The 15,077-nt window shown below is 38.0% G+C and overlaps 1 pseudogene; it reads right to left on the bottom strand.

Moving 5' to 3' along the window:
- Nucleotides 1-3,340: 3,340 nt before the first annotated feature.
- Nucleotides 3,341-3,459, bottom strand: LOC120605537 (uncharacterized; annotated as a pseudogene).
- Nucleotides 3,460-15,077: the final 11,618 nt, after the last annotated feature.

Below are 15,077 nucleotides of genomic sequence, written 5' to 3'. Positions count from 1 at the left end.
TGATTAGCTGAGGGTTTTTCATATATGGCCTTAATTATGTTGAGGCACATTTAGATGCATACAAAGTGTTCTCTGCAAACAAACTTTCCTTCTATATCCATTTCACTGCATGCTTTAATCATAAATAGCTGTTGAAAAAATTCTAAACAAAATATTAGCTAATAGAACACGACAGTACATTAAAAAGATAATCCATCACAATTAAGTGGGGTTCATTCCAGGGGTATAAGGATTATTTAACATATGCAAATTGATCAATATGATATACCACACTAACAAAATAAAAGATAAAATTAATATGATTATATCAATAGATGCAGAAAAGTCATTTGACAGGAAAAAACATCACTTATGATTTAAATGCTCAGCATTAAATTTTAAAACAGTTTCCCAAATGTTTGACTTTAATATTGATGGAATATAGCAATAATTGATGTCTCAATGAGTCTTGTTATAGAAGCCATTTATGACTCTTGCCACTAATATTATTTTTGACATTATACCTTTTTAGTTCTAAGCAATTACTGACCCATGTAAGTGATATAGAAACTTGTAATTTGAAAGGATTTGTTTTCTCACTTTGCATATGGTCTTTCTCTCAGTGCTATGTTTTATTTTTTTGTAATGGAGCACTGTAGGACTCTGTTTAGTATGGATTGATTTAGTTATAGAAGCTTCAAAGGGTGTTATCACGTGCTCAAGACTTTCATACAGTCTTATGGTGAGTGCTACAAGGACCATGGTGTTTGGTGTAAGTCTATTTGCAGAGAACACTTTGTTAGCATCTAAATGGCAAATATAAGTGAATTAAAAAAGACTGATAATTGGAAACAGAATAAGAGTGTGTCACCAAGGTATAAACAGCTAAATAATTCATTTCCATTAAAAAATAATGTAATATAATATGTGACCAAAAGGAATAAGCTGAACATTTTTCATTTAAAAAAATTACCACTCTAAACTGCTGTTTAAACAAAGAATTCTTTTGTTACAGAGATGACAAACTCAGAAATTTTTACTCCAACAGAGCTTGGTGAGCCATAGCTGCTATGAAAGCAGCCACCAAAGAGGATTTTGGCCATAAGTCAAGAAGACTGAGGTCACATGCCCCAAATTTTATTCCTTGCCTTGAAATTTCCTTTACCAAGTTTAAGTGTTCTGCATGTTTAGCCTTAGAGTCAAAGTCAAATAATCCTCAGTGTTATGAGTTTTTGAGGTATTTAGTCCTTTCGTTAAATTCGATTTTTCTCATTTGAACTAAGCTCAGATGGAAGGAGTTTGGTCTAAATCAGCTCTCATATTACAGAGTTAGCAAAGTTCATTCCCATTTTGTTCTTTCCTACGGCATAGCTGTTATTAAGTTAATATAATTCTTTCTTTAGCAACTAGTATTATATGTTTTAGGACTCTGATTAGAAATGTAAAAAAGTACCCTCAAATCTGTGTTTTTCAGACTTTTTAAAGAGAATATAGTCTTAAATTTCAAGAAGGCATTTTGGAAAAAGTACACAAACTACATTTTCTGCTGCTTTTCAGTGTTAAGAGGATTTTTTCATTTATACCTTTTGTATGTTATATGTCTTACATGGATTCTAGTCAAAACTACCATTTGGGTTTATATTTGATCACTTGTGGAAATGTCTTTCTCTCCTTTTTTAATGACTGAATCTACACACAGTCCATGGTTCATCAGTATTTACACTTAAATTAATTCCAAGATTAAACATAGAATTGAATAAAAATTTAACCTATAACATATATATGTTGATAGTATGCATTTTCAAATTTGTACATCACATTAAAAAAAACATTTGAATAAAAGTGCAAATATGGAGTGTTTTTAATCCAAATTTTGATTTCTTTCTGGAAGATTTACAGTAAAAAAATCCTTCTACAGGAGTTGAGCAATCAACTTGCCCTCTGCGTTTAAAGTCTTTGGGCTCCTTTCAATATTGTAAAGACTCAGTTTTGTTGACTTCTCTGTTTATTTTAAGTTCCTGTGTTCCAAACAACCTTAAAGCTGGGAAGAAACTAAAAAATTGGTAAATTAACTCTAGAGCATATTACATAAATTCCTTTTTTAAAAAATTACCTTTCAAATACCTTGGATTCAGGGATGCCAGAAATTCACAGATAGAGATAATCACCCTCATTTTACAGATGAGAGTACTGAGACCCAGCTAGTAAGCCAAGATATGTATCTGCTTTTGGCAAAATAACTTTAAAGAATAGTAATCATTAGCATGAATGTATCAAACTGATATGGCTATAAATCTCTAATTTTGAATATTTTGTTATCACATAATAAATATGAAGAAAATAAATATATATTTGTACATAAATTATATGTATTTATATAAATATTATGTATAAACGTATCAGAAGAGGCTAATTTGGACTCTGAACATTCCTAGTCTACATTCTTAAGAATAACACCAAAAATAGATATGAGGCTTGAACACTATGCAAATTTTGTAAGAACTAGCTTTGAGAATTTGATTCTGCAGACATTTATTGATGTATGTCATGTGCAAGATGCTAAAGAGGTATTGAATTTCCTTTAACAATTCTCAAATCTCAGTAACTAAACACTTAAGTCATAGGCCAATATATTCAACAAGTGTAGGCAAGATGGTAAGGTAACCCAAGCTTTATCCAGTCTGGCTCCATGTGACAGACTGGCTAGATTCTCACCAAACCCAGCTTGTGTTGGAGATGGCACAGTAAATTAGGGTAAGTTACATACAGTGGTATGCTGGACTTAGTTTATATAGGCTCACAAGAGTCAATGGTTAACATCTCTTCTCGACTTTATGTTGAGTGACATCACTTTGGTAGCTTGAAATTGGCCATGATGAGAGTATTTATACAATGGAAATCAGCAAACTCTACAAATAAGGAGTTTTAGTTTTGTTTCATTTTGTTGCTAAATATTGGCCACTCCATATTTGCCATTTCATACAACTGGGTATCCAATTGCTCGACATTCACCAGCACATAACTAGTTGTATGAATTGCTGTTACAAACAAGCCTAGTATCTCCATGACTTGATGCAATACATTTTTATTTCTTGCTCACATCACCGTGTAATACCAGCTGATGGGAGACTTCCACTCCAGGCAATAACCCAGGGATCTAACTCCTTCCATTGTGTTGCTCCACTATCTTCACATGGCTTTATTGTTATCCTGGGACATCCGTTTACAGATGAGGTGGATGGAGAGAACACAAAGAAGTCTCGCCACCTCTTTATTTTTAGGTGCGGCAACCCTTGGTTGACCTCACAGATTGCAAGGACCTTGTCAGCTTATAATCCCTTGTTTTCTTTTAATTTTGTTATGCCTACAACACCTGGTCTTCCTAGGTGGTCTCCCATCCAAGTACTAACCATGCCCGACCCTGCTTAGCTTCCGAGATCAGATAGGATTGGGCTTGTTCAGGGTAGCATGGCCGTAGACTCACCACCTCTTAATGCCTCAACCCAAAAGTGACATTTCACCTCCGTACACTTTCAGTAATGAGAACTAATCACAAGGCCCCACCTAGATGCAAGAGAGACAGTAAATTCTTGACAGTGGAGAGTAGCAGAGGAAGTGACACCTTAAAACAATTGAAGGGATGAGCAAACAGTTTTTTTTCTGGATTCAGAAAAACCTAGATTTAGAAAGTACTCATTATGTTGAACAAACTCCACTTATGCGGTGTAAATATGACCATTTTATTGACCAGAACAAGTCACAAGATCAACCCATATTTGAGAAGAGGGGGAAGAAATGTCACTTCTTTGAGGTATTTGTTGATAGGAATGTCATTATTTCTCTTTTCTCTTGCTGCTTTTAAGATTCTTTGTCTTTAAGCTTTGGCATTTTAATTATAATGGTGTCTTGGTGTGGGCCTCTTTGTATGCATCTTTTTTGGGACTCTCTGAGCTTCCTGGGGTTGTATGTCTATGTCCTTCCTTATGTTAGGGAAGTTTCCCATCATTATTTCTTCAAACAGATTTCTTCAATCCCTTGCACTCTGTTTTTTCCTTCTGGTAACCCTATGATGAGAATTACTGGTCCGCTTGATGTTATCCTAGAAGTCCCTTAAACTATCCTCATTTTTTAAGATTTTTTTTCTTGTTATTATTCTGATTGGGTATTTTCTGCTGCCTTATCTTCCAAATCACTGATTCAAACTCTGCTCCATCTAATCTACTGTTGATTCCTCCTGAGGTATTATTCATTTCAGTTGTTGTATTCTTTATTTCTGACTGGATCTTTTTTATGTTTTCTATTTCCACTTTTATGTTTTCCATGTTTTTGCTTGCTCAGTCTGCCCTTTAAATGTGCTGACCTTGAATGAAGGCCTGGTTGATTCTCCAGCTTAGTCCGAAGCTGTCCACTGGGTGTTCTGACCCCGGTCTTCTTGGGAGGGGCCATGCTGCAGACCAAGTCCGACAGCAGCCTGGGCCCTGCCCAAGGCAATCTGGCATGAGCCACCATGCAATCCACAGATAGCTGCCACTTATGCTTGGCTTGGAGGTGCTACAAGAGGCCAAGCTATGAACTAAGGCTGGCTGCTACTAGTGCTGTCCTTGGGGCTGCTCAGCAAGAGGTACAGGGCATGCTGAGGCCAGGTGCTGCTTGTTTGGGATTTGTGAACCTTTGAGAGATTTTAGGAAAGCACCATGAGCTTAGATAGGTTTTTTGTATGGAAAAGCCACTGGAAGTTCCTTGGATTGGCCCACATGTTGGATTGGGCAGGGTCTTATGGAATCACCAGGGTGGGGTGACCAATGTTAGCCAGATTGATGGAGACTCAGATATACTGGCTGCCTACATCTGTATGGTAGCAGGGTACAGGCTAAACAAAAGAACAGTGGCCTCTGCCAGCACTTTTGTCTGGGATTAAGCTGCCCCGCCAGCCCTTGCCCTGAAACCAGACAATTCAGGTCCTCCTTGTATGTCTCTGGCACCTCCCAAGTGGCTTCCCCAGTGCTGGAGCTTAGAGTGAGCAATTCCATCAGTGAGTAAGTCTGTGTACAGGACCCTTAAAAGAAATGTCTGCAACTCCAACTGCCCTCTGTCTCACTCAGCCACAATCTTGGCTGGTTTTCACAGCCAGAAGTAGTGGGGACTTTTCTTCCCTGCACTGGAATCTTGAGCTTCGAAGCCCGGTGTGGGGCTGAGATCCTTCTCTCCCCTGGGGAGATCTCTGCAGCTGAGCTATCCTTCCTGATTCTCAACCGCCACATGGGGTGTGGGACCAGCCCGTTTTGTGTCTCCACATTTCCTACCAGTCTCGAGGTGCCCTCTTCTGTGTGTCTCCAGTAGTAAGACTTCTGTTCAGCTAGACTTCAGGTGATTTTCAACTATGGTATTCTGTAGTTGAGTTGTAATTTTTATGTAGTTTTGAGGAGGCAAGTACAGCAGTTTCCTACTCCATCATCTTGACTACAAACCCTAATTTCCCACCTTCTCAAATACAAATGCATGGAGCTGTTAAGAAAATTAATATCCATTATAACTGCTTGAAGCAAAATGGGTGAATTGAATGATTAGAAGTGAATGAATAAGGAGAATGATTTCTGATTTCTTTTTCTCTTTTCTCCATTTTCTTACTGTACTTTCTCTGCAATGTCTGCCTCCTCTTCTAAATTTAAACTTTACCACTCAACCCATCCATCGACCCACTAATCCATTTATCAAAAGCTACAGAGTGCCAGGGATAAAATGAATTATAAGTTAAAATACCTCCTAAAAAGTGCTCACATATAGTGGGTAAGAGTTCTATTGCCATAGAGGTCTGAATAAAATACTAAGGCAATGTGGAGGGTAGAGTCATTACCTTGGGGTGGGGCAAGGGGACAGATCATGGGAGGACTCTCCTGGGAAGCTACATTTTACATGGGTATTGAAAAATGAGCTGCATTTGGCTTGGCAGAGGTGGGAGGGAGGAAGCATTTGAGAGAGAGGGAATGAGCTAACCCAAAGTGAGTGTGTAAAAAAGTCAGTCCTATTTCTAGAGTGGTGAAAAACTGACCATGGCTGGAATCAAAGGGAATGGGGGTGTGTGACTTAGCAGGAAATTAGGCTGCAGAGGTGGTTGAGGCCAAGCTAAGAACTGTGAGTGCCAGGCCAAGGAGTCTAGATTTTAATCTTCCAACAGCCTCAGTTTCAGAGTAGGGAAGTGACATGTTCAGATGTGGGTCTCAGCCTCTCTAGGAGAGGAAGGTAGCAAATGGTCTTTGCAGGAGGCTGCTGAAGCCACCCAAGAAAAGGAAGACAGGGAGGATGTGAACTAACCCAAGAGATGTTTCTGCAGGAGAATCTGCAGTATCCAGACCAAGTGCACACTAAGAGTGAATGAGAAGACTTGAGGATAATGCCTCTAGGTTTTCCAATCTGAAAGACTTGACAGATTGTGCCATTAACTAAGATGGAGATAGAAGGCAAAATAGGTTTGAATTATCTTTTAGTCCTACTGGGTTTGAGATTTTCATGAACCATTCATGTGGAGAGTTATAGCAACCAACTGGACCTCAAGAGAGAGGTTTGAGAGTCATTGGTGTAATATACTTTAAATGATCAAAATTGGTTTGATCATAGTTCATAAAATGAGAAGAAAATAATACTGCATTTTTGTTATCTGAAAAACTTTAATGAAGAATTTTGTATTTCAAATATTTATCAAAGATATTCACGCAGGCCAGTTTTTAAGTATCTCAGTGCAAGAGATAAAATTCTACTATAACATTCTTTCAATGAGCAAAGGCATTATCATCATCTTTCATGAAGTTTAGAATTTAATGTGGCATAATAATGTGCATCAGTGAAAGTGAAAATATCAGACATGAGGCATATATCATCATAGAATTTCTAAGCAGTGACCACAGGAGCAAAAAAGTAAGAAGGGTGGCTACAGAAAATTCTCAGGAGTCAAAGCTGAGCCTTTTTTCTAAGAGTTGCTATTTTAAAGTCAGCTCTGATTTAAATATTCCTGGTACTGAATAAACAGGGGAACTTGGGTAAGCCTGAGTCAGCCTCACACCCTCAATTGACTTCATCAACTAAGACACATTCTAACTTGGCCATTTTATGAGCCAGTGAAAGTGAGATCTATTTGAGTAAGAAATGATTTGGTTTGACCTTCAAACAGTGGAAAAGAAAACACTTGCCACTTCAGGAGGACTTCCTCAGAGGAAGCTCTGCCTCAGACAGCAGAAACTGACTGGCACTTCTCAAGCTCCCAAAATGTCAGAAACATTGGCTACAACATTTGTATTCATGAGGACTACACATTTGAGCATTGTTGGTGGACAATTCTGTTAGTGCCAGCTAGCTTGAAGCTCTTAGTAAGTTTTTCCCTTCTTTAACTCTCATGGTCCAAGGTGAGCAGTCAGTGTCATATATTGTGAGGAGGCTCCTGGAAACTCCCTTCTTCAAGGCTTCAAGATGTGGGAAGAAAGAATGAGAAACCCAGGTTTCCTGAATCTTAATCCAATCTTATTCCTCTATTTCAGAGTCAGATATCTTATGGCATGATCGATCACTCAGTTTTCAGGCTGAGACAAGATTTGGTGGTTTTTGTGTCTTTCAGGGAAGAAGACATCAAGAAACGTTTTGCTCTAGTGCCAGCTAGTATGAATGATTCTTAAATATATCATAGATTAAAAAATGGCCAGAATTTGCAATCACACACTTTAAAAGTTTTCTTCTTCATATTAGTGGAAGTTATGTCAGCAGAAATAAAGCACACGATAGTAAACTCTCTTCAGGAACCTTTAGACTGGCAAACACAATCCTGAGAGGAGATAGTGTTGTAACTCATTTCAGAATAATTGGAAGGTACTTGATAAGGTAAAAGTTAATCTTTAAAGAATTTAGAAATTCTTGATAAGTGAAGCCTGCCTTGGAATCCAAGGTTTTCTTGCTTCTGGGAAAAGAGTGCTTAAAAATGATGGTGGACAGGCAGCTGTAGCCCACATCTATACATGTTCAGTGCAAGTCTTTCACAATTAACTCTTTGAATGAAATGCACAGAATGCTCAATGGAGTAAAAGCTTTGAGTCATTTGTATCCAAAATAAACTCTGAGTAACAACAAGACACCTTAAGGATGTGATGCAAAAGGTTAGGGGCAAAGAGTTCACATTCAAAAGACCACCACCCTTGTCCCGAACTGCTACTGATCTCTGAACCACCAGTTACTCCTCACCCTCCCTCCTTTTGGATTTTATGGAAGAAAAATAGGTACTACCACCAGGATGTGAATTAATTAACTGAACTAGTTCCTTAGTCAATATCTGGGCTATTGGTTGGGAAATGAGAGGGTAAGGAACCCCAAATAAAACTGTCTCCTCTACAGTTTTGCTTACTTATATAGCTATCTTTGGGGACCTCTGATGAGACATTACCCTAGAAGTGTGAATATCTTATAATACACTACTTTTGTAGCCATTTTATTAAAAAATGCCAGGTTTTTTTTTTTGCTAAGCATTTGATGAACAGTATTCTTACAAAAGATCCTGAGAAGTGAATAGTATACTTATTTTACAGATAAGAAAACTAAGAGTCTCTGAGGTTAAGCAACTTAACAAAGGTCACTGAGACTCAAACCTAGGTCTGTGTAACTCTACTGACCTATTCTACCTAGACTTTTGTTACGTCTTTAACCAGTCATAGTGATGTTTTTCTCCAAACTTAAGGATAAAGGCTTAAGGCTCCTCTTAATGCTCCTCCTCAAATAACTTTTACATGGTGTTCCACTGATGTTTATGGGTTCACACTCATCTATTTTCACTGTTTAATTCAGTCTCCCTTGGGGCCAACTTTTGGCCCCATTCACCTGGACATACCTTTTGCTCTAGCCAAACAAACAGTGAGTAGAAGGAGCTTAATGGTGTCTATCTTCCGCTAATATTGGCACAGGCAGAAGTTGACGAAATTGTTTTGAGGGCTGTGTCAGGCATGAGATGTGCGATGTAGCTTGATGTCTGTGTGTATGACCCCTGAAGGCAAAAGGCCATTCTCTCCATTTCTCCATAGAATTAATAGGGCTTCAACCCAGGAGTCAGAAGGAACCATGACACCATCATAACTTCCACTATAGCAGCTTCAGGCACACCAAAGATAAATACCCGGGCAAATACAATCATACTCATAGAGGAGGTGGTGGCTCTGCTGAATGGGCATGACTGAGGTGCTTCCCTTTTCAAAATATTGGATAAAGATCAGAATGGAAGAATAAGAGAGAATAGTGCATATCACATATAAAGAACCCCTTAAGGTCCTAGAAGTAATTGAAATGACTTGGGAGAGGGAGAGTTCTGGGGCTGAGGCCCAACATTATCCAAAATTATCAAAGAAATATTAGATATTCTCATTCTGTGACCTCACCCTCATCTGTACAAACAAGTTGGTAAGGTTTGGACAAGACTGAGTTATAGTTTATTCATTTGGGTAACATGTATCAAGTACCTAATATGTGCTAGACACTGTGCAAAGCTCTGAAGATTCAAAGGCAAAAGACTCAGTCCCACCCATCTGAGGACTTACATCATGATAGCAAGTCTACTTCTTATCACCACAGAAGGTTCTATACTGGATATCTCTTAGACTTTTGTCCCAGGATTGCTACCAATGGCCACACAGATTGCATTCTGAACAGAGAATATGATGTGAATGACAACCACTTGAATTGTGCATTGCACAACTTCACATGGTGGCCTTATTTGTCCTTATATGCTTCACCTAAAATGCCTTTCCCTGTAACTCTGTCTTCTAACTCCTTCCATATGCATCTTTGCTTTAAACCTCTCTCCATTCTTGCATCCTCTCCTAACCACAAAAACCAAGGTGTTCCTCTTACCTCACACCTACTTTGGCATATTCAGTCTGTAATGGCAACTTGAAAATTAAACAGGGCCTGTGTGGGTCCTTTCTTATTCAATGTTTTCTTTTACTATTATTTTATCCCTGTGTTATTATTTAGCTTTTGGCCAGCCTGAATCTTATCTGCTTGTATGGTTTTCATCTGTAAGGATAGGAACTGTGTCCTATTGATCTTTGTGTCTCCCTACAGGGCTTGAACATAATTGAAATTTAGTAGGATGAAAGAAGAAAGTGATTTTTAAAATAAGAGACCTTTTAAAGAGTGAAAGATGCCAATTGAAATGGAGTGTCTGTGACAAGAATCTTCAGTCAATACATTTTTCAAATTCTTTCAGTTGTTGATTCTCAAATATTTATGCTAATGGCAACCAGAAAAAGCACAGATGTTGGAAGTGTACCAAACCAAAGACTAATTCTAGCCAACTAATTCTTTTCACCAAACTTTCTGCAAGAGCATCTAAGAAGAGGCTCAGGCACCATTGATCCCTTGCAACTCTCCCCTAAGGAAGTCAAGCTTGTTCTTTCTAGGTTCAAACCATTCGTAGGAGTTCCAAATCATGGTGATCTGAGGGTACAGGTGGAAGGGAGGAAGATAGGGAATGAAAGGGAAAACAAAGGATCTGAAAATTAAAGAAAATATATAGTTAATTATTGATATAGAACTTGCATTTAAAACCTTAGAAGAATTACGTTGAGGTCATTTCCAATTAATTACTTACGTAATTCTATTCTTATAAGGAAAATAAAAGAAGAAAGGAAGGAAGGAAGGAAGGAAGGAAGGAAGGAAGGAAGGAAGGAAGGAAGGAATAGAAGGAAGGAAGGAAGGAAGGAAGAAGGAAGGAAGGAAGGAAGGAAGAAAAAGAATAAGAGAAAGAAAGACAAGAAAGAAAAAGGGAAAAAAGAAAAAGGAATAAGTAAGGAATGAGAAGAAGAGAGAGAGCAAGAGAGCAAGCAAAAACAGAAGGGGCAAGGGGAAATATCTGAACACACCATTGTTTGCCTTTTTGGTGTTGAAGTTCAATGTGTTTTAATTGACACAAAAGTCTGGAATTCTCTGAAACTCTGACTAAGGGGGTGGCCTCCCTGGGCAATTTAAACATCCTTTCTCGTTTATAATCTCAACCACAAGGTTAAACTGGCACTCTGTTCTTTTTTAATTTAATGAGTAAAAAAATGCACTGAAAATTATTACTTTAACCAGAATAGTGATATTTCCTCCAGATCTACTTTCTGAAAAATAGTGCATTCTATACCAGGTAGCTGACTAAGTCCTTAGTCACAGAAACAGAAGTTTTTCATCTGAAGTCAGTCTTTTCCCCTCTGAGTTGGCCAGGCAGCCCTATCTGCTCTGGGACACTGGAGCCCCATGAGTAAATTAGAAACCTAATTCAGAGGAGTGAGATACTCAGAGAAAAACCCAAGCATCCTGTACACTCTGATTGTAGCACCACACAAGGACATTTAGGAAAGAAAATGCAAATAGTTTGACATAGACTAAGAATTATTAGCCTTTGCGGTCTGATACTAAGGAGTCTGGGAAGACCCTAATGTCACCTCCCCGGACAGGGCTGTAGTCTTCTGACGTAAAGCTCTAATCCCTCCTCAAAGATCAAGTGATTAAGGCTCCTAACAATGTTTTCAGTCACATCTTTATGTGAATGCATAGCCTGAAAGAAGGTTTGGAGAGAAAGAGAAAGAAAGAGCAAGAGGAACAATGTAGGTTAGGGAGTACTTGTCAGACCCCAAATGAGATCCTTAGAGAGCTGAGTGTCTTTCGGAAAGTTATTTTACTTCTCTGAGCTCCATTTGCACATGACAATTGATCTTGCCTCCCTCTTCCCTTCCTTCCTCCTTTTCTATTTTCTTTCTTTCTCTTCCTTTTTTTTCTACAAGTATTTGTTTAACCCCTACTGTGGATTTGTTTTAGACATTGGGAATATAACTGTAAACAAAATAGGCTAAGTCTCCATTCCATGAAGCTTACATTCTAGTGTAGGGAAACACAACAAGCAAATGGATAGATATACCATAAAGACAGTCCTCACTTTACACTGTTATGATATACATGAATTTCAGTTATCATCATTTAGTTAACAACAGTCCCACAAATAGCACAGTTCAAATTTCAGTCACCACCATATATATTAATTATGAGTAATTGCATCAAGTACAAATTTCACTGCTAGTTCTCCAGTACACAAATCACTATGTAAATGACGAAATGCATGTTACGGTTAGTGACCAATTACATTCCTTCTTTTCAAAGTCAGTCAGTGACTGGTCACTGCTTATCTGTTGTTCAGTTCACACAAGGACAGCAAAGCATGTTGTTGTGTTACCTCCTTGTCTCCCAGTGACAGGGAGATACTGCAGGCAAGATTATTTAACTTTTAGAGCTCTACTACTGTTAGGTAATGCTCCAGGTCACCCTGATTCTCTTGAATGGAGATGTGAAAATTTACTTTTTACTACCAAACACAATTTCATTAGTCCATCCAATGGATCATGAAGTTATTTCAACTTTTAAAGCCTATTAGATGGACTTACAGATGGGCTATTGATGCTACAGCTAGAGAAAGACAGAGAGAGAGAATGTCATGCAATTTCTTCAGCTGCATTTTGAAAGAAATAAGACATACAATTGAAAATATTCAAGCATCCATCAAGTAGTATGCACACGGCATGTCAGGAACTTTTATTGCACTTTGTAAGTAACTTTACAAGTTTCTAATCACAGGTAAATGGAGATATAGAAGTATCTGACTGGGAATGTGGACACACTGCAGCTGTTTGAAAGGCTCTAGATTTGCAGCCAGAGGAACTTAGTGAAGGCAAATTTATGGGCTTAAATGAAAACAGTGATTATAGCTTTTGATGAAAAGGATGAAGGTGTCCCAGTGTAAGCCATGCCAGTGAACAACTTCACATTAAAAAAACTCTCAGAGATTTTTCATGACATTGAAAACACAAAGGGGAAAATGTTGGAAGCTGATCTAAATTTAGAAAGGAGTATGAATTTTCACCAAGGAATATAAATAATGTTCTCTCTATGTTGTAAAGTTCACAATGAGAACAAAGAGGCAAACATTGCTCAAACTCCTCTTTATAAGTTTTTATTAATGTGGCAAAATACACATAACATAAAATTTACTATTTAAAGCATTTTAAGTGTACAGTTAAGTGTCAGTAAGTATATCGACACTGTTGTGCAACCATCACCACCATCCACCTCCAGAACTTTTTTCATCATCCCACACTGAAACTCTGTACCCCTTAAACACAAACTCCCCATCTCTCTTCCTCCTAACCCCTGGTAACTACTATTCTACTTTCTGTCTCTATGAACTTGACTATTCTAGATAACTCATGTAAGTGAAATCATACAATATTTGTCCTTTTGTGTCTAGCTTATTTGTGTCTAGTTAGCATAATGTCTTTAAGATTCATTCCTGTCATAGCATGTGTCAGAATTTACTTCCTTTTTAAGGTTGAATGATATTTTGTTGTATGTATATACCATATTTTGTTTATCCCATTTGAGTTGTTTCCACCTTTTGGCTATTATGAAAAGTGCTTCCATGAATATTCGAGTGCAAATATCTGTTCAAGTCCCTGCTTTTAATTCTTCTGGGTATATACCTAAAAGTGCAAGTGGAATTGTTGGATTATAGGATAATTCTATGTTTAATTATTTCAAGAACTTCCATACTGTCTGCCATTGTGGCTGCACCATTTTATATCTCACTGGCAATACATAAGGGGTCCAATTTCTCAATATCTTTAACAACACTTGTTCTTTTCTGTTTTTTTTTCTTTAATAATAGCCATCCTAATGGATTTGAAGTGGCATCTCATTGTGTTTTGATTTGCATTTCCTTAATGATTAGTGATGTTAAGCATCTTTTCATGTACCTTCTGGTGATCTGTATATCTTCTTTTGAGAAATGTCTACTTAATTGATATTTTCTATAAAGAAATGAAACATTTTACTTTTGGTATTCCTAATGTTTTAAATTACAGAGTAGTAAATAAATATTTGTTTTATAAGTTTTTTCCCTATACATTTATAATCAACAATAGGAGAGTTTTTAATGTTTTGACAAAAAATTTAATGGTCATTCATGGAGCAATCATAATTTTCCCCAGTTATTATTAAGAATACCTTGTATGGTTTCAGCTTGCATGGCCATTTTTATAGTCCCCCACTACCATGCAAAGTGAGGATTTCATTTAGAGTGTTAGATTGGTGATAAGGGATATGAGAATAATGCAGGATGAGGGAGTAGAGAATGATAGGCTATGATGGGAGAATGGGCTATTTTTGTCAATTGTCAGGAAATGTTACTCTGGAAAAGTGAAATTTGAGTAGTGGCCTAAGTGGAGTGAGGAAGCCAGCCATATTCCTGCTTATGAGAAAAGCTTTCTAGCTTTGGGGAATAGCAGGAGCAAAGGCCTTCAGATAGGAGCCTACTTGGCCTGTTCGGAAATAGCAAAAGTGTCAGAGTGGCTAGAGCACATTGAAAGAGGGAGAGAGAAGTAGCAAATAAAGATGGAAAGATAGACAGGGGCCAAATCATGTAGGGCCTTGTTGGCATCTGATTGGTTAAGGATGAGTTTCTCTAGGGAGAGAAAAGGAGAAAGTGAGGATACTGAAAATTAACTTTACCTACTTCAAAATTTGTCTAATGGCCAGTCTTGACTTGAAAATGAGGGAGGATAAGACTTCTGAAGACTAGGACCTACTCACAGTTTTGTCGAGTAGTACCTATGTACCTCCTATGTACCAAGGAGGCCTCTCAACTCTTTCAGTCTCACTAAAATACTCCTGGAATTTCCCCAAGAGGCTTTCAGGACAAGACAATTCTCACCCGGATGTGGAAGATTGAGGGTTCCTAATCAAGGGAGCCATCAGCAGAAATGAGTGTTCCCGAACTTCCAGAGAAGCAATGACCAGATTTCTTCATACACCAAGCCAGGTTCACAAACACACAAGCCCATGGGTCAGGTAGGAAATACAAATCAGTGAAGCTGGCCCAGGGAGACTGGTGAGATGGCAAGCTTGCACCTTACCTAAAGAGAATACCCACTAACAACTTCTGCTAGCTATCACCATGAGGAAACGCTGCCCCGGGAGCCTAGATCTTCAAGAGAAGCAGGAAATCTAGATTACAATCCTGGTTTTTCAGTAGTGGCAAGTAA

The sequence above is a fragment of the Pteropus medius genome, unplaced genomic scaffold (assembly GCF_902729225.1).
Source record: "Pteropus medius unplaced genomic scaffold, Ma_sr-lr_union100, whole genome shotgun sequence".
In the NCBI taxonomy this organism is placed as follows: Eukaryota; Metazoa; Chordata; class Mammalia; order Chiroptera; family Pteropodidae; genus Pteropus; species Pteropus medius.
This window is presented reverse-complemented; position numbering and strand designations above follow the sequence as displayed.